Consider the following 26,788-nt stretch of genomic DNA (forward strand, 5'->3'; position numbering starts at 1 on the left):
TCTAAGACTTAAAGCATATTAGTGCGGTAATTACTTTAAGCAAATGAGCATTTAAAAATGAATTTTAGTTCTTTATTTCCTTTACCCATCTTATGATTTGCCCCAAACCACACTCAACAAAAACCCAAAATTTATACAATAAAATATCTGTTGAAGAATGATGAAGTCTGTTGAACAGATTGGCATCTATTTTCTTGTCTTGCGGTTGTAAATACAGCATTCATTAGAGCATTAGAATGTTAGTACAGATGTTTTAAAAATTTGCCCAAAAGTGAAACATTATATATATCTATTGTGTGTCATACACACCTCAGTTTAAGTTTCAATATAAGGTCATGAATTTATTGTAATTAAATGTTTTAGGAATTAAGAATCCTTCAGTAATAATTATAATAATAATAATGGTAATAACAGCTAGCACTGCATACTTACTGTTAAATTATGTACATTACCATGCTTAATCATAGAAACTTTATGAGGATTGAGGAGGGGCAAGATGGCAGAAGAGTAGGGTCCCCACGTCACCTGTCCCCACCAAATTACCTAGATAAGCTTCAAATCATCCTGATAATCTACGAATGCGGCCTGAGCTTTAAAGAGAGAACAGCTGGAATGCTACAGTGAGAAGAGTTCACGCTTCTATCAAGGTAGGAAGACGGGAAAAACGAAATAAAGAAACAAAGGCCTCCAGGGGGGCGGGGCCCCACGAGGAGCCGGGCTGAGGCCCGGGCGAGTGTCCCCAGGACAGGAGAGCCCCGTCCCGGAGAAGCAGAAGCTGCACCAACCTTCCCGGGCGGAAAGGGCTCGCAGGGAGTTGGAGCAGGACCCCAGGAGGGCGGGGATGCCCTCAGGCTCCCTGGGACACTAACAGACACCTGCGCCCCGGGGAGAGTGCGCCGAGCTCCCCAAGGGCTGCAGCACGCGCACGGCTGGACCTGGGAGCAGCGCGGAGGTGGCTCAGGCGGCTCTGCGGAGAGGGGGCTGCGGGGCCAGGATCGCAATTCCAACAGCGCAGGCCCAGGAGCACAGGGCGCCGGGTACACAGCCCAGGATCTGGCCTCCCCCCAGGACAGGCAGAGGCCAGGAGAGCCCAGGACAGCAAGGACGCTCCTGCCCCGAGATAAGCAGATCAGCAGCCCCGCCCGGAGCATCCAGGCCCTGCAGACGCAGAGCTCCCTAGTTACTGCGGGAGCTGACTCCAGGGCTCCAGAGCTGGCCTCTGCCCACTGCACTTGTCCCTCCTGGGGCCTCACGGGGTAAACATCCCCACTGAGCCCTGCACCAGGCAGGTGACACAGCAGCTCCCCCAAGTGCTAATACCTGAAAATCAGCACAACAGGCCGCTCCCCCAGAAGACCAGCTAGATGGCCACGTTCCAGGGGAAGTCAAGGGACTTAAAGTATACAGAATCAGAAGATACTCCCCCGTGTTTTTTTTCTTTTTGATTTGTTTGCTGCCCCCCACCCTTTTTTCCCTTTATTTCTTTTTCTTTCTCTTTTTCTTCTCTTTTCTTTTCTTTTTTTTCCTTTTTTCTTTTTCTCTTTTCTTTCCTTCTTTCTCTCCTCTCTTTTTCTCCTTTTCCCAATACAACTTGTTTTTGGCCACTCTGCACTCAGAAAAATGACTAGAAGGAAAACCTCACCTCAAAAGAAAGAATCAGAAACAGTCCTCTCTCTCTCCCACAGAGTTACATGATTTGGATTATAATTCAATGTCAGAAAGCCAATTCAGAAGCACTATTATAAAGATACTGGTGGCTCTAGAAAAAAGCATAAAGTACTCAAGAGACTTCAAGACTGCAGACTTTAGATCTAATCAGGCAGAAATTAAAAATCAATTGAATGAGATGCAATCCAAACTAGAAGTCCTAACGACGAGGGTGAATGAGGGGGAAGAACGAGTGAGTGACATAGAAGACAATTTGATGGCAAAGAGGGAAACTGAGGAAAAAAGAGAAATAAAAGACCATGAGGATAGATTAAGGGAAATAAATGACAGCCTGAGGAAGAAAAACCTACGTTTAATTGGGGTTCCTGAGGGCGCCGAAAGGGACAGAGGTCCAGGATATGTATTTGAACAAATCATAGCTGAAAACTTTCCTAATCTGGGAAGGGAAACAGGAATTCAGATCAAAGAGATAGACAGATCCCCCCCCCAAATTCAATAAAAACCATTCAACACCTCGACATTTAATAGTTAAGCTTGCAAATTCCAAAGATAAAGAGAAGATCCTTAAAACAGCAAGAGACAAGAAATCTCTGACTTTTCAATACATTATATAACTGCCATACTAATTTTAGTAGCCATCCCTTTGGTATTTAATTTTTAATTTTCATATTTATTTTTTAATATTTTAGTTATTTATTCATAAGAGACACAGAGAGAAAGGCAGAGACACAGGCAGAGGGAGAAGCAGGCTCCATGCAGGGAGCCCGATGTGGGACTCGATCCCAGGATCCCAGGGTCACACCTTGAGCCAAAGGTAGATGCCCAACTGCTGAACCACGTAGGTGTCCCTAATTTTTTTTAAGATTTTATTTATTTATTCATCAGGGACAGAGAGAGAGAGAGAGAGAGAGACAGAGACAGAGACACAGGCAGAGGGAGAAGCAGGCTCCATGCAGGGAGCCTGATGTGGGACTCGATCCTGGGACTGCAGGATCAGGCCCTGGGCTAAGGCAGGTGCTAAACCGCTGAGCCACCCAGGGATCCCCTAATTTTTAATTTTTATATTTTATTTTACTGAAGTATAGTTGACACATTAATTTTAGGTGTACAACACAGTGACTGGAAACCACTTTCAAACATTTTTCTTATTTATTTATGATAGTCACAGAGAGAGAGAGAGAGAGGCAGAGACACAGGCAGAGGGAGAAGCAGGCTCCATGCCCCGGGAGCCCTATGTGGGATTCGATCCTGGGTCTTCAGGATCACGCCCCGGGCCAAAGGCAGGCGCCAAACCGCTGCACCACCCAGGGATCCCGGAAACCACTTTCTAAGGACTTGCTTTAGATATAGGAATATTATTATTATTATTACTATTATTATTGGAACATTAAAAAATTATCTATTCACTTAATTTTTTAAAATGGTGGTAAAAAATGCATGAGATAAAGTTAACCATCTCAACTATTTAAAGTGTATGGGTAAGTGGTTTTAAGTACATTGACATTGTGACACAGAACTTCAAAATTTTTCATCTTGTGAAGCTAAAACTCGGTACCCATCAAACAACTCCCCATCCCCACCTTCCCTCAGCTCCTGGAACCACTATGCTATTTTCTGCCTCTATGAATTTGACTATGCTAGGTGTCTCCTGGGAGGGGAGTGATGCAGTGCTTGTGTTTTTGTGATAACATAATATCTTCAAGGTTCATCCATTATAGAGGGTGTCATCATCCCCCTTTTAAAGGATTAGTAACATTTGATTATTTGTAAAAACCATGTTTTGTTTATTCATTCACCTGTAAATAGATGGGAGTTGCTTCCACCTTTTGGCTGTTGTAAATAAAGATGCTATGAACACAGGCATACAAATGTCTCTTTGAGACTCTGCTTTCAATTCTTTTGGATATATATCATCCAGAAGTGAAACTGCTGGCTCATACAGTAATTCCACTTTTAATTTTTGAAGAACTGCCATACTGTTTTCTACAGCAGCTGCGCCACTTCACATGCTCACTATTTCCAATTTTCTCACTTCCTCATCAACACTGGTTACTTTCTGTTTTACCAACAGTAGTCACACTAATGCGTGTGAAGTGGTACCTCATTGTGGTTATTTGCTGATTTAATATCAAAAAACAAATTTGAATGAAATGAAGGTTCTATATAGCAATGTTGCAAGATAGATGGGGTCTGGATGTTGAAGGATCTTGAATATGAAGCTAAATAATTTGGAATTTATTTTAGAGAAACAGAAGTTAGCAGAGATTGTAAAGAAAAGAGGTTTTCAATGCAGAGAAGCATTATGTGAAATTGAATAAACTAAATAAAGCATTCAAAATGTAGTTAAAATGGTCATTAAACTTTATGCTGGATTTTAAAATGTTATTCTGTATGTTGGCAAATTGAACACCAATAAAAAATAAATTTATTATTAAAAAAATAAAAAAATAAAATGTAACTATAAAGAAATTTATTATCTTTTTCTAAAATCTGAATTAATGGAACTTTCTTTGGAGTAGATGTGGGGAGGTTTGTGGTGTAATCTCAATCTCTGCACTATTCACTTTTATTTTTTTTTCTTTTACAAAATAAAGAATCCAAATGATCATTTAGATTCTCAAAAGCAAAAGCCTCAAATCTCATCTTCCACTGATGATGTCATCAAGTTGAATATTAAAATAAGTTGCTAATATTTCTAAAAACTCAATTACATATTTTAATTTATTCAATTCACAAAACAGTGATTAAAGAGGTGCTAAAATAAAATGGCAATATGTGAAATTCAAAGTCAAATTTAACATAATTGAAAAATTACTTTACTGTAAAAATGAGTATAAGACCATTTCTTAAATTGTTCACATCAATTTAATAACATATAGGTAAAATTTGAATGTTAAGCAATATGAAATGTCTCCTCTGTGCTGGGCTCCTCTTATTTGATAAACTACTCTCTTACTGGACTATATATATATATATATATATATATATATATATATATATAATATCTATTTATTTATTCAAGAGAGACACAGAGAGAGGCAGAGACACAGGCAGAGTGAGACGCAGGCTCCCTGTGGGGAGCCCAATGTGGGACTTGACCCTGGGACCCCAGGATCACTCCCTGAGCTGAAGGCAGATGCTCAACTGCTGAGCCACCCAGACGTCCCAGGACTATATATTTTTGAAGCTTAAATAACCCTTCAAAGCCACTCAATAGTATTAATTTGTGATAGAACAAGACACTAAAAATCTTCCTCAAATGTTCACTCATATGGTTTCAAAGTACATTATAGGATGAGGAATGCAAGTAAACAGAAATTATGCAGACTTCTGAAAGTCATCCACAGAGAGAATTCATGGCAACATTAGTCAAACATAAAGCACAATATTTCAAAAAATGTAAAGCCATCTTTTAAAACAATGTTATATTGAGCCATATGAAATTGCTAATATTCTTTTTTTTTATGGTAGTCACACACAGAGAGAGAGAGAGAGGCAGAGACACAGGCAGAGGGAGAAGCAGGCTCCACGCACCGGGAGCCTGATGTGGGATTCGATCCCGGGTCTCCAGGATCGCGCCCTGGGCCAAAGGCAGGCGCTAAACCGCTGCGCCACCCAGGGATCCCAAATTGCTAATATTCTATGATTTTGACCTACCCAAAGACAATTTCATATAGCTCAATTTAATATATGGTATTTACTGGCATGGCAACTGTTATGGACATATTGAACTTATACATAAATAAACCTTCCTTCCTGAAAGAAAAATATAATTGCCTTGGGGCACCTGACTGGCTCAGGCCATGGAGCCTGTGACTCTCGATCTTGGGGTCATGAGTTCAAGCCATACATGTTGAGTGTTAAATAACTAAATTGAATTGCCTATATAGACTTAAAAATTAGAAATGTCCTATATTAGCAATGCATAGGATGTTAGAACTCTCAGTGTATTTGAGTCTATGTTTTGTGCCAATTCTTCGGGTCAGAAAAGGTTTCTGATACTCATTATATTTCCCACCAGCACATTAACATGGTAAGCTGTACATCATATGCTCTGAATAAATACATGATCTGATTTGGAATACAAACATAATCTATTTTCAAGTGTCTAAATCCTGACTTAGCTAACAGATTATGTTTGGTATATTTTGCTCAGCTCTGTTCACTGAGCCGAATAATTAAGGAATACCTAATAGTTTCAACAAATCAGATTCTTGACTCTATTAGGAAAAGTTACAGGAGATGTATGGTTTTGCCGTCAGCTATGATTTATTTCAAGATTTCTGTCACTGATATTTGTAGACTGTACATCCTATTTAGAATATTACATGCTACTTTGTTCTTATAACTTAAGAATTTAGCTCCTAAAAAGTTATACTATCCAATTATGTTGTTGAATCCATTATTTAAATGGGAAGGGGAGAAGTGATGGTAGAGGTCTAGAGTGTCAAATATGGCAAACTCATTTTCTAATTGCAATTACAGTGATAAGAAAGATACTTATCTTTCTGAGTTAGTTGATAGTTTCCTTGCAGACTGACAAAAATACACAGTTGATTACCGAGCAGCATCTAAAGAATGAACAAGTTTGCTAGTGATCACCAAGAGGAGGGACAGTCTGTTCTTCTATCACCAGCTGGACCCATCAGTCACACAAATGTTCATGAACTTTGCCTTTGCTTAAGAAATGCAAACTATTTTTTGAAGTTAATATACCCATATGCGAAATCAGAATAAATTATAGCTGGCAACAACCACTAATATATGAAAGGATAAAACAAAAGCTCAATGGCCAGGTATAAAGCAACTACATCCTTGCCCTGAGAAACAGATCTTCACTGATAACACAGGGTTAGAGGTAACTCCTGATTGCTGTGAAATTTATACCAGCATTTCTGCATGTAGTGCAAACTGTGTTTCTTAATAAACCAGTCCAGTTATTCTTTATTTACATTATAAAAATTCATGCTGTAAGAGAAACACCTTTCATCAGTGCTTTGCATATGTTTTTACAAAACAGTAATGTTTACTCTCTTATGTTATTACTGCTTCATCCTTTAGCACATCTTGATATATGTCTACTATGTGCCAGGAATATCTTGCATCAGAATCCCCTGGCAGGCTTATTATAACACAAATTGTTGTATCCCCACTTCCAGAGTTTGTGATATGATAGATAAGGAGAAGGGCATGAAAATTTGTACTTTGGATCCTAACAAGTTTCTAACAATTTCCCAGGTGATACTGATCCTGCTGGTCTAGAAAACCACTCTCCTGTGGGTAGGAGTTACAGGACAAGGAGGACATAGCTTCGTTCCTCATCAAATCTACATTCTAGTAGAAAAGACTTGAACATATTAGTAGAAATAGGAACCTCCCCATTATTATCTTAAGGAAAATTACCTGAATTGCATTCACATACATACTATAACACCATTTCCCCTGGGCAGCTTGATTTTCCAATTCTCCATGTTTTCATGGCTAGATTCCTATGCCTGCTGTACTAACCAAACACAAGGCACTAAATCACCTGGATGCCACATCTGGGCAGGTTTCAAGGGTAAGATAAATCAATCAGATGCACCGATTTCTTGTTCGGACCCTAAAATGGCTAGATTATATTACACAGAAGCCTGTCTTTTAAAGTTTTAAGAATTTAATTTCTCTCCTCTGGTTTCTCAGCTTACTCATGCTGGTGGCAGGTCCTCCACTCAGGGGTCAGCAGGAACTGCATTGAATTCCCTGGGAAACATGCCTCTGTATCGCTGTCTTCAGGCTCAGGCTCCACCTCTGCACTGAGTTCACACAGGTGGGGACAGAAGTCTATACCAAATAGGTGGTGCAGCTGGGGAGAAGAGGGATGCCTTCAGCTACAGATGGTTAGAGCATCTATAGGAGCCATCTAGAAATTCCTGTTGCTCCAGCTTCAATATTTCATGTGTCTGGGGTGAAACTAGGCCTTCCGTTCACTCATTACTGAGGTCCAGAATGTCTCAGACCCAAACTTGTCCAAGAAATAACCATAGACAGGAATCTCAGAGTCATCTTTTCTGCAGCTGAGATGAAACTTGGGAGAAAACTGAAAAGTTGAATTTGAATATCCTATCATAGGTCGTTTGATAGACTAAGAAAAAATTAATTTTCTGGAGAAGTGTCATGACTAAAATTACATTCATTCCTTTTATGGTTAGTAGCTCCACACATAAAATCTTTTGAGTGATGTACTCACAGGCAGAGGAGGAAGCATATTGTGGGAGCCATCCGCCAGGTGTCTCAACCGCAGTCCCCTGGGGATCTGTAGTCAGTGGCTAGGCTTTGGCCCATTTTACCAGGTAGAGCGATGTGTATCATCCCATTCTGTTACAACTACATTCTCCTTTTCTATGTACGTTGGAAATGACATCACAGTATATCTCCTCAACCCACAGTCCATAAATAGAACTAACCCAGGAGTAAAAATACTGTTAGCCAGCAGATTTGGATCCTGGCCTTAGCAATGCTGATTTCATAACATAATTATGGAGCATATAGAAAATAAATGTTTATGGATATTCCTGTAGCACCTAGCAGAGGCCTGTGTGTGCAAAACAAGCAGACAGGTACCTTTTCATTGAATGTGACTTCTTTCATTATACCCACCAGCCACTGTGGATCCAATTTAATGCCAAATACAAGGTAGTTAACATCTGGAAGGCTAAGTCTGAAAGGGTTAAGTGTCAACATTCCACTCAGAGCTTGGGAGGCTCTCTATTTCACCAAACTCTTTGTGAAATCTTATTGCTATGAATTTGGTCAGGTTCCTTGCTCTGTCTATGCTCTTCATGCTTCTAGGTCAATACATTAACTTTGGTCTATGTCAGATGCCAACTCCTCTATTTAGCCCACTCTAATTTCTTCAGAACTGCTGCAGAACTTTATCTGCATATTTTTATGATTTTTATTAGTCTTTACTTCTTATACTACTTATGTACTGATTGTATAGCCTGTGGATTCTTGGAGAAGAAAAAGATCTACATCTTTCTCAATCAAAACTGTATCTGGCAACACAACCTAACATTCAAAGAAAGATTTTTCTGCCGATTATAAAATAAAGGCAGACTTAAACTGTCTGAGAATATTAATTTGAGTATAATTTATGTGAAATAAATGGCCAGCTACTTACATGGAAAATAGAATAATTTAGAGATTTCATAAGAAGACAAAGGACTACCAAGAGGTGTACTGCACAAGCAAAAAATTAATAATTTATTTAAAATAAATATGAAATATATAAGTCCATTATCTCCTCTCTGCTCTCTGGTGCCCTTTTTAGAATTATGGACATTAATAAATACATATATATATTTATACATGTATATGTATATTTATATACGTATATATGTATACTCACTATATGTGATAACATTATACATATTCATATACATATAGAGGGCCTGGGTTGGTATTCAGATATGAAGAATAACGACCAATATTGTCTCTAACAACGATTTATATCTTAACCACATCTACTCTGTGGGAGCCATTAGTTTCCATTACATCCACTTGAGTTTAAAATTGCACAAATGTATTTACCTTTCTTTAGTCAATAATTGCAAAGAAAACAGACTGGTCAGGGAAAGACCATGTGGTATCTGACAAACAATAAAACAACATAGGATAACCAATGACTACTTCTAGTCCTGTGACATCTTAATATCTTTAACCACCACACACATATGCTAGTCATAGGAGCTATTTTGTCGCAATTCATACCTCTTAGAACCAACTAGAATATAATTGTTGCTATGAGTTGGACAAGTTAACCATTGTGCCACGGTAATACAACAAAACTATTATTTTTCTTCCCGAAGAAAGATCAGAAGGGGAATGTTTTAAGTGTAATTAGTCCTCCGGAGTTTCCTGGTACTAACTAGGATACACCTTCAGAAACGGCACCAAATTTGAAAAAGTCACTCTCCAAAGACACTTGGTCCAGTAGAAACCTACACAGCCGACAATAGCAGAAGTGCCTATTTTTTAGAGTACTTAGCAAGAAAGAGCATTATATGTGCATCAGTGTCCAGAACAAAGTCCCCGTTCCTATCAAGAAGAGCAGGTGTGATCTATGTAGACTAAATACGGTGGCTAGGATTCACCTTATAAAAAATACCAATGGAACGTAAGAGATTCTAATAAAACTGCAGTCTATTCAGGTAGGTATCACTGTGTGGCAGAAATTTGTGTCCTCATAAATCAGGTATATTACCTTAAGAAGTGGAAAGGCAAATTAAGCCTCCTGTTGGCAGTGACCCCAATCTCCAGTGCCCTCCAGGGAAGGTTATGCCTTGAATACCATACACAGGGCTAGGGTGGTGTTGTTCACATTAGGAGATTTTCTCTGTTCACTGTCCTAATGCCAATCACTTCTTCCCTATGGTGGAGATATTTCAAGCAGCATCCGCCAGGCAACATTTCTATGGCTGGAAAAGTTCGACAGGAAACTTCAAACTACCACTAGAGAAAAACACGGACCAAGCTGACAGCATGAAAACAGAAAGGAGAGAAAGAGAAGGAGGGAGAGAGGGAGAAAGGGAGGGAGGGACAGAGAGAGGCTACTTGGGGCTGCTATTTGGGGAGCAACTATAGAAATGATTCCTGGCAGTGAGAAGAGCAGACCTCACATAGTCAACAAGTGCTATGAAGCACTTACTATTGAAGTCCAAGTGCTGCAAACAGAAAAACTGCTGCCTCCCAAACTGTGTAAAGTTTGTCAAAGAAGAGCACAAGCCATCTGTGAAGAACCTGGTACATGTTTAAGAAGCTCACTCAATAATACAGAATCAAGAAGATGGGATAAGGGGCAGCTCAGAGACGCTCCTCTCCACATCGGACAAGAGGTTCCAGAAGTAGCAGTGGGGAGCAGCTGAGGCTTCCAAAGACCTCTCCCATCCCTCGTCCTCACATGCATACGGTCTGCATAAATCTGGAAGATACAGATCCATGTTAACTTAACTGCATTCCCAGTGTGTGACTTCTGGTAGACTGTGAGTTTGGTGATTCTCTGTCATTTCTAGGGATATAAGTCTGGAATAAAATGATGATTTTGGATATAATTACAGATACACATTTTAATGGTAAGGGTCTCCAATGGCACCTATGGTTTTCAGCTCCCTGGGGAAGGAGTTGGAGCACTCAGATCTCCTCACCCTGGGAATGAAATGACCATGAAGATCATCCCAGGGTCATGGCTGATTCAAAATACACTAGGAAACGGCCTACACAGAGCTCTCTTGAGGAATGCATTAGGCAAGGAATTGGGTTGCTTTGAATTAGTCCCACAGAAAGAATTACTGAGACTTGGATAATAAAACTAAATGCGGGGACAAGACCCAGTCCTGAGGGTCATTCCATCAAGGAGGAAAGGAACAGTCTTTCTGACGCTGGATGCTATGGCAGCTACAGCCAGTCTCACCCTCTCTCAACTCTGCTCCCCACACCCTTCTCCGCGTCCTCTACTAATAACACGAAACACATTTTTCTCCTGGATCCACTTCAGGAAAAGCCAATCCTACTCTATAGAAAGCCCCTTTAAAAGGCGAAGTCACCACTTTTAAAATGGCAAAATCCTCCTTCAGTAGAGGTCTAAAAATCAGGCCAAAATCGCCACAAGCAGTTAAGTTTGCTTAAGATTAAATAGGGTTGAATAAACGATCTCTGCAGAGTGGGGTCCCCATTGTCTTTTCTCTGCGAGTCCTGTGGCTTCTAACACTTGGTACCTTCCAGTAGCACTGACCTTGAACCACACTTTTCATCTGCACTGGGGTTTCCCAGAGGCTGTTGTAAATATCCTTCCATGGGATAGAAATCCACTCTCCTTGTGCAGACTTTCCTGATTGAACATTTTCCTTGCTGTATGCATTAGGAAAAACATTTTGTGCATGCACGCACAAAGGTGGGGGTTTGGGCGGTGGCTACCCACCTCCGTGACACTTATTGGTGTGGGATCTTCCTTGGCATCCTGCCTTTAGCTTCTACAGAGTATAAGGAGTTGCTTTTACATCTGTGGATTCACTACCTCCATGTCACTAATCCCCAGATGATGTTGCATCCCCGTTTACCCCCCTAGGTAGACACTTCAGTTGCATGCCCTAGCTAGCCTGAGTGATGGCATTTGTACCCCACACTGGGCTTAATCAAAGTAGGTTTTCTCTTTCCTTCTGTGAAGTCAGCAGTGTTGTTCTAGCACAGCGACTTAAACTGCATGCGTGTATACCTTCAGGAGTTCAGGCGCAAGTGGGTTGGAATTGGATCGCGCTCCCTCAAAAGCCAGAAATAGAAGCTTAGAGAATGAGCACAATGATTAAATTTAGAACTTGCAAGAAGGAGGTAGATTTCCTACTCCGTGCACGCAGCACGTCTTTTGTGGTGTGCATTTGAAGGTAAGAAAGGTAAGACTCAGAAAGGCAAAAAAAGGGATCCCTGGGTGGCACAGTGGTTTGGCGCCTGCCTTTGGCCCAGGGTGTGATCCTGGAGACCCGGGATCGAATCCCATGTTGGGCTCCCGGTGAATGGAGCCTACTTCTCCCTCTGCCTGTGTCTCTGCCTCTCTCTCTCTCTCTCTATCATAAATAAATTAAAAAAAAGAAAGGCAAAAAAATAAAAAAGGCAGGAATACTATGAAAAATACCTGAATGTAGACAATTAAATGGAAAATAAGGTGAAGAGGATACACTTGTTAAATACATGGACAAACAGTATATCTGGAGAGTTAAGAGAAATAAGAATTAAGAGAAAATGGCCAATTTGGTTATAAATCAGTTGAGTCATTATCTCTACATCTTATACAACAATATACTAAACAGTGACTTGAAACCTTAAAAACTGAGCCACCCACTTACAAGAATACTCCATTTTAAGTCTGTAAAATGCTAATATTAACAGTACGTAGGGGTGCCTGGGTGGCTCAGTTGGTTGAGCATCTGACTTAATTTCGGCTCCGGTTGTGATCCCAGGGTCCTGGGCCTGAGCCCCCCCCAAGGGGCTCCCACTGGGTGTGGAGCCTGCTGAAGATTCTCTCTCTCCCTCTGCCCCTCCTCCCCGCCCAGGTGTGCTCGCTTGCTCTATTTAGAAAACAAGTAGTACCTAAATAACTTTCCTTCCTGACTGTAGGTGATGCTGCTTTTGCTGTATCTTGCAGGAAAAACAAGTGAAAGTGAGTGTGGACCCAGAGCTCTACATCATTTCTTTGCTTTTCCTTTAAAAGCTTTCAGTGGCCATCCCGTATCTACAACAGGACTCATGTTTACCCAGTGATTTCGTTCATATTATCGTTTGCAGTTGGTGACCACCAATAGTAAAATTTTGCAGAATTAGTACTGTTCCAATTTCACACATATTTCTGTGGCCAGGAAAAGGACACGCAACTTAAACTTATTTTACAACTATTTAGTCAGGTAGCATTAGCCAATTTATATACATGGACTTTTGTTCATTTAATAAAAAAAAATTTGGATGTAATATTTTATTTCCTATCTCATAAGATTCCAAAATATCAAATTGTAAAATGTAATAAGCCCTTATATCTAAATAACTGTAAAATACCTTCAATTATTAAAATCTTTGTTCTAATGTTTCTTTATTAACTAATCAGGTGAATAACTGTAGCTGTTAGGTAAATGTAGACTATTTATAAGACAAATTCCTAGGAGAATTGATTAAGAAAAAAATTTCAAAAATTATAGCTGTGTATACAGTATTGATTAAGAAGTGTGTGGAACAATTTAATGACATATATCAGTTATACAGAATTATATGATTTATAGTGAAGTACACTCATTTCTTCTTTTACTTAAAAAATCAAGAGCAATTATAATAAATTACTCTTCATTTGATCAGAAAATGTGTCTACACTGAAAGCACGCACTATTATCAGTCTACTGTTGACTATGAAATTATCCAAAATAATTTAACACATTAAATTTTATCCCTTTGCTCCAAATAAAAATATACAGTAATTCAGAAAATTGCCTTAGAGAAGAAGATGTATTGACTAATATGTATAACATTCTAGGGAATTTGTCTTTTTTTGGAAAGATAAACATTGATACGAATGCAGTAACATAATTGGAGTTTAATATTCCTAAAACTTAACTTAATGTCCTTATTAAAAAGTAGATGTGCTTTATTTATCCATCCCCATGTTATTGGACACTTAGATTTTCTCCAATTTCCTATGTCACAGTCTTTGTCATCAATGAACACTTGTGTTCTATAATAAATTTGTGATCTTACCACCACTTGAAATCTATGCTCACAACTGGTAATACTAAGTCAAAAATTAAGAGTTTTTTAAATCCTCTAATGTGACTTGGTTTTCAGAAGTTTTATACTTTGTAATACCCTCTCTATATGTTCTCATTCACCACACCTTTCCAGCCTGGTACTATTATTTTATAATTACGGTTTTATTAAATAGAGAATCCAAAAACCATATCATGTTCTTACTTGATTTGTTGGATTATTGATGAAGTTGGACAGATTTCTGGATGAAATTTCTATATAAATTCTTTTGCTTATTTTTTCTAACAGAATTTGATAGTTTTCTATTATGGTGTGATCCCCAATATACTGAAAATATTAAATCTTAGTCTACAATATTTGTTGTTGATATTCCTTACAGTCTACCTAATCGACTTGGAAATTGTTTAGGTTATTTGATCCAGTAAAATTATCTTGTAAATGTAAACAATGTCTTCATTTCTTTAATTGTTCTTATATGTTTAAAAATATCTATAAGCTATCAGCTTGAAATTTACCTGTATTTTCTTCTTATTTAAAATGTTTGTTTATATGTGTATTTCATCCACCATTAATTTTGTTTAATAGTAGGAGGTAAGAATTACTTTTTTTCCCCAAAAATATAATCCATGATCCAGATATTGTCTGGTCTGGTGAGCTTTCTTTTTCCAATTAGTTGTGCTGCTGCCTCATGTATCAGAAACTAAATCCCAAAGCAAAAGTTCTTTTACTTATGAAAGTTTAGTTTCCAAAAGATGCTTCTAGGTTCATTTGTTAGAATTGAACAAATTCTAACAAATTTTGAAAAATCATTGAACATGATTGAACAAATGTAGGTTGGCAGAGATAGTGTATCTTTATTCTATATGTAGTTCTGATTTTAGTTACAAAAATCTAGATGGAAGACTTTTTTTAAAGATGTATTCATTCATTCATTCATTCATTCATTCATTCATGAGAGACACAGAGACAGGCAGAGACACAGACAGAGGGAGAAGCAGGCTCCACGCAGGGAGCCTGATGTGGGATTTGATCCCAGGACCCCGGCGTCACGCCCTAGGCCCCCCAGGGGCCCCAGAGAAGGAAGCAGTTCTTAATGAAGGGAGAGTCTACAAAGAGCAACATTATCTGTGCTTCTTAAATGCACATCTACAGAGATTTATTTCCATCTATCAAGACCTATAAGAATGCTGTGCAGTGTTAGTTAGTTTTAGAAAGGGTAGGAATTGCAGGATATATAAAACTTGGAGCTCTTCTTAACCATATTTTTGTCAGGTAGAGAAAAATGACTAAATTAAATGTATCTTGAATTCCTGGGATAAATTCAAAATACACTTGCTGCACCATATATGTTATTACCTCAAACGACTTGCTAATCTTTTGACATTGACATTTACAACTGATTTTTTAAAAATTTACATTATGCCTAGTTTTGAAATTCTTTCATCACAAAGAATTGAGAAGTGAGTCCTCTTTTAAGGGGTATATCTCTGGACCATTGTGGGTGAGACTGGAATTACACGTTTCTTGCATTTTCAGTGTTTGGCAAATCAGTTTGTGAATGGTATTTTATTGTGAGTTGTTTTATTGTGGATTCAGTTTATTTAATATTATGTATTTATCCCATTTTTGTTAATCCCTTTGGTGGCAGTATTATTTCCTTATGAATTTATCCACTGAAGGTGCATTTTCAAATGTAATGTGATAAAGATAATAATACTTTATGTAATTAGTCTAAAAACTAACCTTTTGTTTTTCAAACTTATTTTATCTTTTTTTCTAATTCATTAATTTTTGCTCTTGTTTCCCTTCCCTTCATATTCATTTTTTCCCATTATTTGAAAAATAATTAAAATTCTAGGGGATCCCTGGGTGGCGCAGTGGTTTGGTGCCTGCCTTTGGCCCAGAGCGTGATCCCAGAGGCCCAGGATCGAATCCCACATTGGGCTCCCGGTGCATGGAGCCTGCTTCTCCCTCTGCCTGTGTCTCTTCCTCTCTCTCTCTCTCTGTGACTATCATAAATAAATAAAAAAAATTTAAAAAAATAAAATTCTATCTTTAATCCCTTCACTTTTAGCCTTTTTTCTTTCCCAAAATAAGTACTTAAATTTATGTGTCCCTCTGAGTCCTGCTATAAAGTCATCCTGCAAGGTAAATGATACATAATTATTATTTTTCTTTTTTTTTTTTTTTTAGTTTTAAGGATGTTCTAATATTCATTATTTCTTGAAGCCATGATTTATCTATATTTTTATTTATGGTTTAAGTCCATTATGTTCAGACCACATATCTAAATTATAGCAATAATCTTTATTAGCAGATTCTGTGTTTGCATATTTGTTTACTTGCCAAATCAATACTCATGGTTCTTTCACAGTCGCTCATGGATGTGTGCAGAGTGGGAAAAATTTGAGTCTACAAATGTGCACATTCCTAATTGAGACTGACCAGGGATACGCGCTGGTTTTCTGTTTCAGGTCTTATACTGTTAATACATGTCTTTCTTGTGATTTACTTAGGGGCACATGTTTTGCATTCCTGTGCTTTTTGTTGGTGATTTCACTTAAAATGGCCCCCAAATATACTGCTGAAGTGTCTAGTGGTCCTGAGCACAAGACTGTGACATGCCTTATGGATGAAATATGTGCTACATAAGCTCCATTCATGCACAGGTTATGCAGCATTTGGATGTGAGTTCAATATCAATAAATCAATAACATATATTAAACAAGTTTTTCTTTCTAAAGAAACACACATAAAACAAGGTTGTGTCTTGCTTGGTTGACAAAAATTTGTAACCGGAGGTTGACATGAACCCACCTCTGTTTCCTGTAGGAGCAACGGTTTAGTATTCACTAATTCAGTATCTGCAAACGTTTATAGAACATGAGCACGATAAATAATGAGAATAGACTGTACTTTGAGACTTGAAACTTATATTGTGTATATACACGGATTTACTTTTAATAAATATTCTATGAATGCTGGTATAGTACATATCTGATTGATTTTGATTTGTGGATGTGTTTTTCTATACATGCCATTGATATTGAATCTGCTAAGTGATATGCAAGTAGTCTATATTCCAATTTTTTTCTCTGATTATCAAGTGTAAAAATCAGTATGTAATCATTTTCACAACTTCTATCAAAATTCTCATTTTGTATGTTTTGATGCTATTAGTATAGAGTATAGAGATTTACAAACTCGTCTTTATGGTTCTTTTAACATTTTATATTTAATAGTACCTAAATTCTCTTCATCAAAAACTTTTTTTTGTTTTCTTTAAATGTTTTTGCATGTGGTAATTATACAGATGTACCAGATTTATTTTGTAATTCCTGTTATGGCTTTGTCTATTCTGTAAACTTGAATTTTATTGAAAAAAAGTAAATATATAAAATGCATCTCTGTAACAGATGTCTTAAAGAATACTGGTAATCTTTGTTTTTTTACTGGAATATTTAGGTTTTTGGCATTAATACTGATTCATTTTATGTTTAGTTTTATGGTGTATCCAGTATTTTGCATACTTTCTTTTTTATTCACCTCCCATTTTTGTCAGAGTATTTTGTTCACTATATGACTTTTCAAGTAAGTAAATATCTTTAAATTCACATAAAATTAATTCATCTTACTTTGTTTTATTACCTGATTTTGGGTATTCAGTTCACTTTTCTGTTGCATCCTGACGCAGAGAACAGAGTTAATTATATTTCTCTGTTCAAGAAACACTGTCTCCCTCAGACCATGGAAACGATCTTTTTTTTCTTTTTTTCATTATATTGTTCCCCTTCAGCAGAGATCACTATAATCTTTCCTTTTCCCACAGGTATGCATTTTATTATTTTATATACTTCTGAAATATATACTATTGATTTTGCTTATTTTAATTCACATAAATGTTATTGTTTTAGAAATCATCCTGTGATACTTATTTAATGATAATTTTTAAGTGTACTCATTTATCTCTTTTTATATATTACATACATAGAAAACATCTAGTAGTTGTAATGTATTTTCTTGGTGGTTCACAGGAATTTCACATAATTATTAATGTCCTGTCAAATCTAGACATTTTAAATATCTTCTGCTGTGTCACACACATGTTAACTAAATGCCTTTTTTGGAATGGAAACCCTTACATCTGATGTAATAAGATCCATCAATGTTTCACATTCAGATTGCATTTTTAGAGTCTTGTTAAAAAATCTTTCCATATTCTAGAATCACATAGATATTTTCCTATTTGATTCTATTAACTTTATGGTTTTGTTGTTCAAATTTAGGTATTTAACACAACTGGAGTTGAAGATATAAATTATAAGCTAAATGTTTGACTTTGTATTTCTCCATATATGTCAAGGTCCCACATTCACATTTGTTTGTTTCAGAATTATCATTATATTCTATTAATTCATTTATCCACTTGGGTTCTATTTTTATGACTACACTTTTTATTATGTGTTAGTAGCTATTAAGTGTCCTTGTCTATGATACTATTTTTTTTCTTATGTTATTCTAAAATTCCCCTGGCTATTCGGGGTCTTTTCTGATTCCACACAAATCTTAAAATAATTTGTTTCAACTCTCTGAAGCAAGTCCATGGTATTTTGATAGGGATTGCATTAAATGTGTAAATTGCCTTGGGTAACATTGAGGTTTTCACAATATTAATTCTGCCAATCCATGAGCATGGAATATTTTTCCATCTCTTTGTGTCTTCCTCAATTTCTTTCAGAAGTGTCCTGTAGTTTTTAGGGTATAGATCCTTTACCTCTTTGGTTAGGTTTATTCCTAGGTATCTGATGCTTTTGGGTGCAACTGTAAATGGGATTGACTCCTTAATTTCTCTTTCTTCAGTCTCATTGTTAGTGTATAGAAATGCCACTGATTTCTGGGCATTGATTTTGTATCCTGCCACGTTGCCAAATTGCTGTATGAGATCTAGCAAACTTGGGGTGGAGGCTTTTGGGTTTTCTATGTAGAGTATCATGTCATCGGCAAAGAGGGAGAGGTTGACTTCTTCTTTGCCAATTCGAATGCCTTTAATGTCTTTTTGTTGTCTGATTGCAGAGGCTAGGACTTCCAGTACTATGTTGAATAGCAGTGGTGAGAGTGGACATCCCTGTCTTGTTCCTGATCTTAGGGGAAAGGTTCCCAGTGCTTCCCCATTGAGAGTGATATTTGCCGTGGGCTTTTCCTACATGGCTTTTAGATGTTGAGGAATGTTCCCTCTATCCCTACACTCTGAAGAGTTTTGATCAGGAATGGATGCTGTATTTTGTCAAATGCTTTCTCTGCATCTAATGAGAGGATCCTATGGTTCTTGGTTTTCTCTTGCTGATATAATGAATCACATTGTATGTTTTACGAGTGTTGAACCAGTCTTGTGTCCCGGGGATAAATCCTTTTTGGTCATGGTGAATAATTTTCTTAATGTACTATTGGATCCTGTTTGCTAGTGTCTTGTTGAGAATTTGTGCATCCATGTTCATCAGGTATATTGATCTATAATTCTCCTTTTTGGTGGAGTCTTTGGTTTTGGAATTAAGGTGATGCTGGCCTTATAGAATAAATTTGGAAGTACTCCATCTCTTTCTATCTTTCCAAACAGCTTTAGCAGAATAGGTATGGTTTCTTCTTTAAACGTTTTATAGAATTCCCCAGGGAAGCCATCGGGCCCTGGACTTTTGTGTCTTGGGAGGTTTTTGATGACTGCTTCAATTTCCTCCCTGGTTATTTGCCTGTTCAGGTATTCTATTTCTTCCTGTTCCAGTTTTGGTAGTTTGTGGCTTTCCAGAAATGCGTCCATTTCTTCTAGATTGCCTAATTTATTGGCATATAGCTGTTCATAAAATGTTTTTAAAATCGTTTGTATTTCCTTGGTGTTGGTCGTGATCTCTCCTTTGTCATTCATGATTTTCTTAATTTGAGTCTTCTCTCTGTTCTTTTTAATAAGGCTGGCTAATGGTTTATCTATCATTAATTCTTTCAAAGAACCAACTCCTGGTTTTGTTGATCTGTTCCACCGTTCTTCTGGTCTCTATTTCGTTGAGTTCTGCTCGAATCTTTATTAACTCTCTTCTCCTGCTGGGCGTAGGATCTATTTGGCTGTTTTTTCTCTAGCTCCTTTAGGTGTAAGGTTAGCTTTTGTATTTAAGTTCTTTCCAGTTTTTTGATGGATGTTTGTATTGCAATGTATTTCCCCGTCAGGACTGCTTTTGCTGCATCCCAAAGATTTTGAACAGTTGTATCTTCATTCTCATTAGTTTCCATGAATCTTTTTAATTCTTCCTTAATTTCCTGGTTGACCCTTTCATCCTTTAGCAGGATGGTCCTTAACCTCCACGTGTTTGAGGTCCTTCCAAACTTCTTGTTGTGATTTAGTTCTAATTTCAAGGCATTATGGTCTGAGAATATGCAGGGGACGATCCCAATCTTTTGGTATCGGTTCAGACCCGATTTGTGACCCAGTATGTGGTCTATTCTAGAGAAAGTTCCATGTGCACTTGAGAAGAATGTGTATTCAGCTGAGTTTGGATGTAAACTTCTGTAGATTTCTGTTAAATCCATCTGGTCCAGTGTATCATTTAAAGCTCTCGTTTCTTTGGAGACGTTGTGTTTAGAAGTCCTATCGAGTGTAGAAAGCGCTCGACTGAAGTCACCAAGTATAAGTGTATTACTATCTAAGTATGGCTTAACTTTGGTTATTAATTGATTGATATATTTGGCAGCTCCCATATTCGGGGCAAATAGATGGGTCCTGCTTTTTTATCCAGTCTGAAACCCTGCGCCTTTTGATGGGGTCATTAAGCTTGTTCACATTCAGTTACTATTGAAAGATAGGAGTTTAGTGTCATAGTGATATTTATTCAGTCATTGCTTTTGTGGATTGTTCCATTGGACTTCTACTTAAAGGGGAATTGTGAGAGTCCCCCTTAAAATTTCTTGCAGAGCTGGTTTGGAGGTCACATATTCTTTCAGCTCCTGCCTGTCTTGGAAGCTCTTTGTCTCTCCTTCCATCCTGAATGGGAACCTTGCTGGATAAAGTATTCTTGGTTGCATGTTTTCCTCATTTAGGACCCCGAATATATCCTTCCAGCCCTTTCTGGCTTGCCAGGGCTCTGTGGAGAGATCTGCTATTACCCTAATACTCCTCCCCATAAAAGTCAGGGATTTCTTGTCTCTTGCTGCTTTAAGGATCTTCTCTTTATCTTTGGAATTTGCAAGCTTAACTATTAAATGTTGAGGTGTTGAACGGTTTTTATTGATTTTAGGGGGGGATCTCTCAATCTCCTGGATCTGAATGCCTGTTTCCCTTCCCAGATTAGGAAAGTTTTCAGCTATGATTTGTTCAAATACATATTCTGGACCTCTGTTCCTTTCAGTGCCCTTGGGAACCCCAATTAAATGTAGGTTTTTCTTCCTCAGGCTGTCATTTATTTCCTTTAATCTATCTTCATGGTCTTTTAATTTGTGTCTCTTTTTTCCTCAGTTTCCCTCTTTGCCATCCACTTGTCTTCTATGTCACCCACTCGTTCTTCCACCTTGTTGACCCTCGTCATTAGGGCTTCTAGTTTGGATTGCATCTCATTCAATTGATTTTAAATTTCTGCTTGATTAGATCTAAATTCTGCAGTCATGAAGTGTCTTGAGTCCTTTATGCTTTTTTCTAGACCCACCAGTAGCTGTATAATAGTGCTTCTGAATTGGTTTTGTGGCATTGAATTGTAATTCAGATTTTGTAACTCTGTGGGAGAGAGGACCGTTTCTGATTGTTTCTTCTGAGGTGAGGTTTTCCTTCTAGTCATTTTGCTCAGTGCAGAGTGGCAAAAAACAAGTTGTATTGGGAAAAGGAGAAAAAGAAAAGAAGAAAAGAGAATAGAAAAAGAAAGAAGAAAAGGAAGAATAAAAGAAAAAAGAGAAGAAAAAGAGAAAGAAAAAGAGAGGAAAAAAGGGTGGGGGAAGGATACAGAAATCAAAAAGAAAAAAAACACGGGGGAGTATCTTCTGATTCTGTATACTTTAAGTCCCTTGACTTCCCCTGGAACTTGTCCATCGAGCTGGTCTTCTCGGGGAGGGTCCTGTTGTGCTGATTTTCAGGTGTCAGCACTTGGGGGAGCTGCTCTGCCAACTACCTGGTGCAGGGCTCAGTGGGGGCTGTTTACCCTGTGAGGCCCCAGGAGGAACAACCACAGTGGTGGCAGCCAGCTCTGGAGCCCTGGAGTCAGCTCCCGCAGTAACTCTGGAGCTCTCCGTCTGCAGGGCCTGGAGGCTCCGGGGGCGGGGACGCTGATCTGCTGAGCTCCGGGGTAGGAGCATCCTTTTTGTCCTGGGCCCTCCTGGCCTCTGCCTGTCCCAGGGGAAGTCGGATCCTGGGCTGTGTCCCCGGCGCCCTGGGCTCCCGGGCCTGTCGCTGTTGGATTCGCGCTCCCGCCGTGCAGCCCCTCCACGCAGAGCCGCCGCCCGAGCCCCTCCGAGCTGCTCCCGGGTCCAGCTAAGCGTGCCCTGCAGCCCTTTAGGGAGCTCGGCCTGGGTTGTGGGGCTCTCCCAGGGCGCAGGTGTCTGTTAGTGTCCCAGGAAGCCTGAGGGCATCCCCGCCCTCCTGGCGTCCTGCTCTAACTCCCTGAGAGCACCTTTCTGCCCAGGAAGATTGGGGAAGCTCCTGCTTCTCCCAGCCGGGGCTCTCCTGTCCTGGGGACACTCGCCCAGGCCTTAGCCCAGCTCCTCGCAGGCCCCTCCCCCTTGGATGCCTTTTGTTTCTTTATTTCTTTTTCCCTGTCTTCCTACCTTGATAGAAGCGCGAACTCTTCTCATTATAGCATTCCAGCTGTTCTCTCTTTAAATCTCAGGCCGAATTCGTAGATTTTCAGGATGATTTGAAGGTTATCTGAGTAATTTGGTGGGGACAGGTGACTTGGGGACTCTACTCTTCCGCTATCTTGCCCCTCCCCTCGTATCCTCTCGTTTTATTAATTAACTCTGTACTACTATAATTAAATGATTCCTGGGGTGCCTGCGTGGCTCAGTTAGTTAAATGTCTGCCTTCCACACAGGTCATGATCCTGGGTCCCCCATAGGGGCCCTCTGCTTTGCGGGGAGTCTGCTTCTCCCTCTGCCCCTCTCTCCCTCTCAAATTTTCTCTCCATCTCTCTCTCAAATAAAAAAATAAAATGTTTTTTTAAAATGATCCTGAAATTAGAGCTTCAACATAAAACAGAAAACCTTGTTTACTGTCTTGGAAAATAGTCTGGAGGCTTGCAGTTCAGGACTGGTAGGATCTCTACACCCACTGTGGTTTCTCAAGATCTTCCAACATATTCATAATGCAGTGGGGAAGGAGTGAAAAATAAGTTCAGTATATATCTATTCCTTTTAAGGACATGAACTAAAATAGCCACATAATATTTTGGCTCACATTCCTTCAGGTATAAATTAGTCATAGGGCCATATCTGGATATAAGTGAGTCTTGCTGGCCCTTGCTGAGTGACTATGCACCCAACTAAAATTTGGAAATGTACTTTCAAAAAAATAGAGGTGAATTAATTCTGGTGGAAAAGCTATTTCTCTGACTGATCTTTACCAAGAGCCATACAATACTTTCTAGATTTATGCAACATTTTAGGCAGTTTTCTTTTTTTGCCATATAACCCACTAGATAGACATAATTATTAAAGATGATTATTGACTAATATGCTTTATTTATTTAAACTAAATTAATCAAATAGAAGTCTATTGTGCAACAGATAAATACAAGGTACTATACAGGGCAGCCCCAGTGTCGCAGCGGTTTAGTGCCACCTGGAGCCCAGGGCGTGATCCTGGAGTCCCTGGATCGAGTCCCACGTCGGGCTCTCTGTATGATGCCTGCTTCTTCCTCTGCCTGTGTTTCTGCCTCTCTCTCTCTCTCCCTCTCTGTCTCTATGAATAAATTTAAAAACTCTTAAAAAAAGAAGGTACTATACAAAATTCTTTGTAACAAAACAGAATAATTCCCAGTACAAATGAGGATAATACTATTAAATAGTTTCTTTAAAGGCTCTTGAAAGTTTTCATCGAACTATTTCAAGTTTATTGGCATTTTCCTTTATTAATTTATTTTAATATTTTTTAATAATTGCTATTATTTTGATTATTTAATAATTTTATGATTATTTTAGTAATAACTATTAGCATATATATGGAACATCATCTTTTTTTTAATCAGCTACATCCTAAAATTTTTAAAAAGATTTTATTTATTTATTTACCTGAGAGAGAGAGAGAGAGAGAGAGAGAGAGAGAAAGAGAGCAAGCAGGAACAGGGTGGGGTATGGGTAGAGGGACAGGAGGAAGCAGACTCCTCACTGAGCAGGGAGCTCAATCAGGACTCCATCCCAGGACCTTGAGATCATGACTTGATCTGAAAGCAGATGCTTAACTGAGCCACCCAGGTGCCCCACATCTAAAAAAACTTTCAGGAAGAAGGAAAGGGTTCAAATAAATTAGATGATTTCCAATTTTTGAGGAAAATAGACATAAACTATGAAAACAATATCAAGGAATAAAAGGATACATGAAATATCTTTTCGATATACTCATTTAGTAAGGAAAAATAGACAAAAAATATTTTAAAAATTGCTATAATTAACTACAAAAAGATTGAATTACCAAAAATATGTTGATATTAATTTGAAAGTGAGAGTTATATACTAACATGGAATGATAGAAATAACATCAGTGTTTTGCTTGAAATACCCAAATAATCTCTTCAATCTTATATTTGCCTTTAAAAAATTCTTTTGGATCAACAACTGAATACAGTAACAATAGATAGTACTGTATTTTACTATTTCCAGAAGATAGACGAATTGGCAATGTTAAATAGAATGGCCAGATAGCCCTCAGGGGAAACACTATGAAGCAGGGAAATAATCTGGGGAAAGAGAGCCATTATACAGGACTTAAGCTGGGAGACTGCCTGGAATGTTCTAGGAAGGTAAGAACTCCCAGAATGATATAAAATAGCAGACATGGAAAGGCCTGAAGGGAAATGATCTGGGCAGAGGACTCTGAAGCTGGGAAGAGTTGGCCAGTGTGGCTAGAGAGACATGGACGAGTCTGAGAAAATGCCAAAGGCTTGAGTACAGAAACCTTGCAGGCCACAGAGAGGATGCTGAATTTTATTCTCTGTGCATTGAGAGACTATGGCAGATCTGTAAACAGCAGAATGATCTTATCTGCTCTAATTTTATGGAATTGTATGACTGCTGAGTGCAAAACAGAATGTAGAGGCAAAAATGGAGGTGTGTATAGGAGTCTACTGAGAGGTCCAGAGCTAGACAAAATGGACCTGCTGGCTTAGACCAGCAATAGAGGAAGCGGTCAGTAGAGGTCCGTTGAGGGTTAAATTTTTATTTATTTAATTTATTTTTTAAGGATTTTATTTATTTATTTTTGAGGTAGCATGAACAGAAGGTAGGTTCAGAGGAAGAGGGAGAACCAGGCCATCAGACTCCTCACTAAGATGGGAGCCTGACAGGACCCTGGGATCATGACATGACCCAAAAGCAGATGCCTAACCCACTGGGACGCCCAGGTGCCCCAGGCATCAAATATTTAAAACAGAGTGAACAATATTTGATAATGGATTGAATATCAGATATGAAAAATAAAGGATGGCTCCTAGATTTTCTCCTAAGCAACTAAGTAAATTGAAGTAATATTTACTAGGCAAGTCCCCTTCGTTTTGTGAAAGAATTCACTGCATAATTCTTTTCCATTACAAGTGTCACGTGTGCATTAAAAATATAATGGGAATAAAGGTTAGATTTTGCACATCATATCAGAAATAAAACTCCAGCTTGAATCAAGAGATATATGTTTTTATTTAATATTTCTTTTCTGTGTAATATATAAATGCTAATTAAAAATTTAATAGATATTATCTATAAATCTACCAATGCAGAGAACAGAAAAATCTGGAGACTAGTTTTGAATAATCTAACATCACTGTACTTTCTGCCTAATGAGAGTGAAAATGAGGTAACCAACACTACACACCTGCTATTAAACTGAAAAAAAAGGCCATTTTATAAGCATTAAACTCCTGTGGTCTGCCAAATGTTCCTAGTCACTCACCTATTGGGAGGGTAATTACCATTCTAAGATTGCTAAAGCAATAGAATATGCCTTTATCTATTTTCCTTCAGGCTGAAAATTTTTAAATGTTTTTGAAAGTTCACTTTCTGGGCTTCTTATGGGAATTAAGGTGACATTACTGCATCACCTTAATCAAATATGACAATACTTTTCTTAACCTAATAAAATCTCCCCCCATAATAATAACCACAAGTTTATTTGCTGTGAGGCATTTTTAATTGCATAGTATATGGCTATAATTGAATTGTACCCATTTTTGGTTGACATTTTAATTATCCCATTGCCAGAAAATAGATGTTGGGAAACTTTGAAAAACAACTTTTGGTAGTTCAAAACTGTTTTTAGCCATTCTTATAAACATTTAATTAATCTTCTCCTGAAATCTTTTAAACTTGGGAGAAATTCTTCAAGTTAATTTCTTTTCTCTTAATACATTTAGCATTTTCCCTTAAGTATTAATTTCCCTCTTGAAGTTCTCAAGAAAAGTTAAATCTTATTACATCTTTCTCTCCTCTTTAATCTGACCCTCTTTTTGGAACCTTTTTTGCCCTCAGTTTTGACCAAAGATACCTGTTTCACATGGTTCAAAGAATGTCCAAACTTTTAAAGCTCACAGTTTTTTATCTTGGCTCTGTGGTGATGAAAAATGCATGAGAAATTTTATTATTATTTTTTCCAAGAGGCTCAGTAGCAACAGAA

The 26,788-nt window shown here is 38.2% G+C and overlaps 2 long non-coding RNA genes across 7 annotated transcripts in view; one reads left to right on the top strand and one right to left on the bottom strand.

Annotated features, from left to right (window-relative positions):
• The window catches only part of LOC140611774 (uncharacterized), a 192,221-nt gene that overhangs the window by 43,805 nt on the left and 121,628 nt on the right, over positions 1 to 26,788 (bottom strand). The gene's annotated exons all lie outside the window — the stretch shown is intronic.
• Positions 1 to 26,788, top strand: part of LOC140611773 (uncharacterized) — a 74,265-nt gene that overhangs the window by 5,050 nt on the left and 42,427 nt on the right. For 2 of the 3 annotated variants that reach the window (XR_012012974.1, XR_012012972.1), the window contains exon 3: positions 548 to 647. The exons of the other annotated variant lie outside the window; for it this stretch is intronic. This is a non-coding gene — a long non-coding RNA (uncharacterized lncRNA). The remainder of the gene's footprint in view (positions 1 to 547; positions 648 to 26,788) is intronic. 3 annotated transcript variants of the gene reach the window in all.

The sequence above is a fragment of the Canis lupus genome, chromosome 20 (assembly GCF_048164855.1).
Source record: "Canis lupus baileyi chromosome 20, mCanLup2.hap1, whole genome shotgun sequence".
In the NCBI taxonomy this organism is placed as follows: Eukaryota; Metazoa; Chordata; class Mammalia; order Carnivora; family Canidae; genus Canis; species Canis lupus.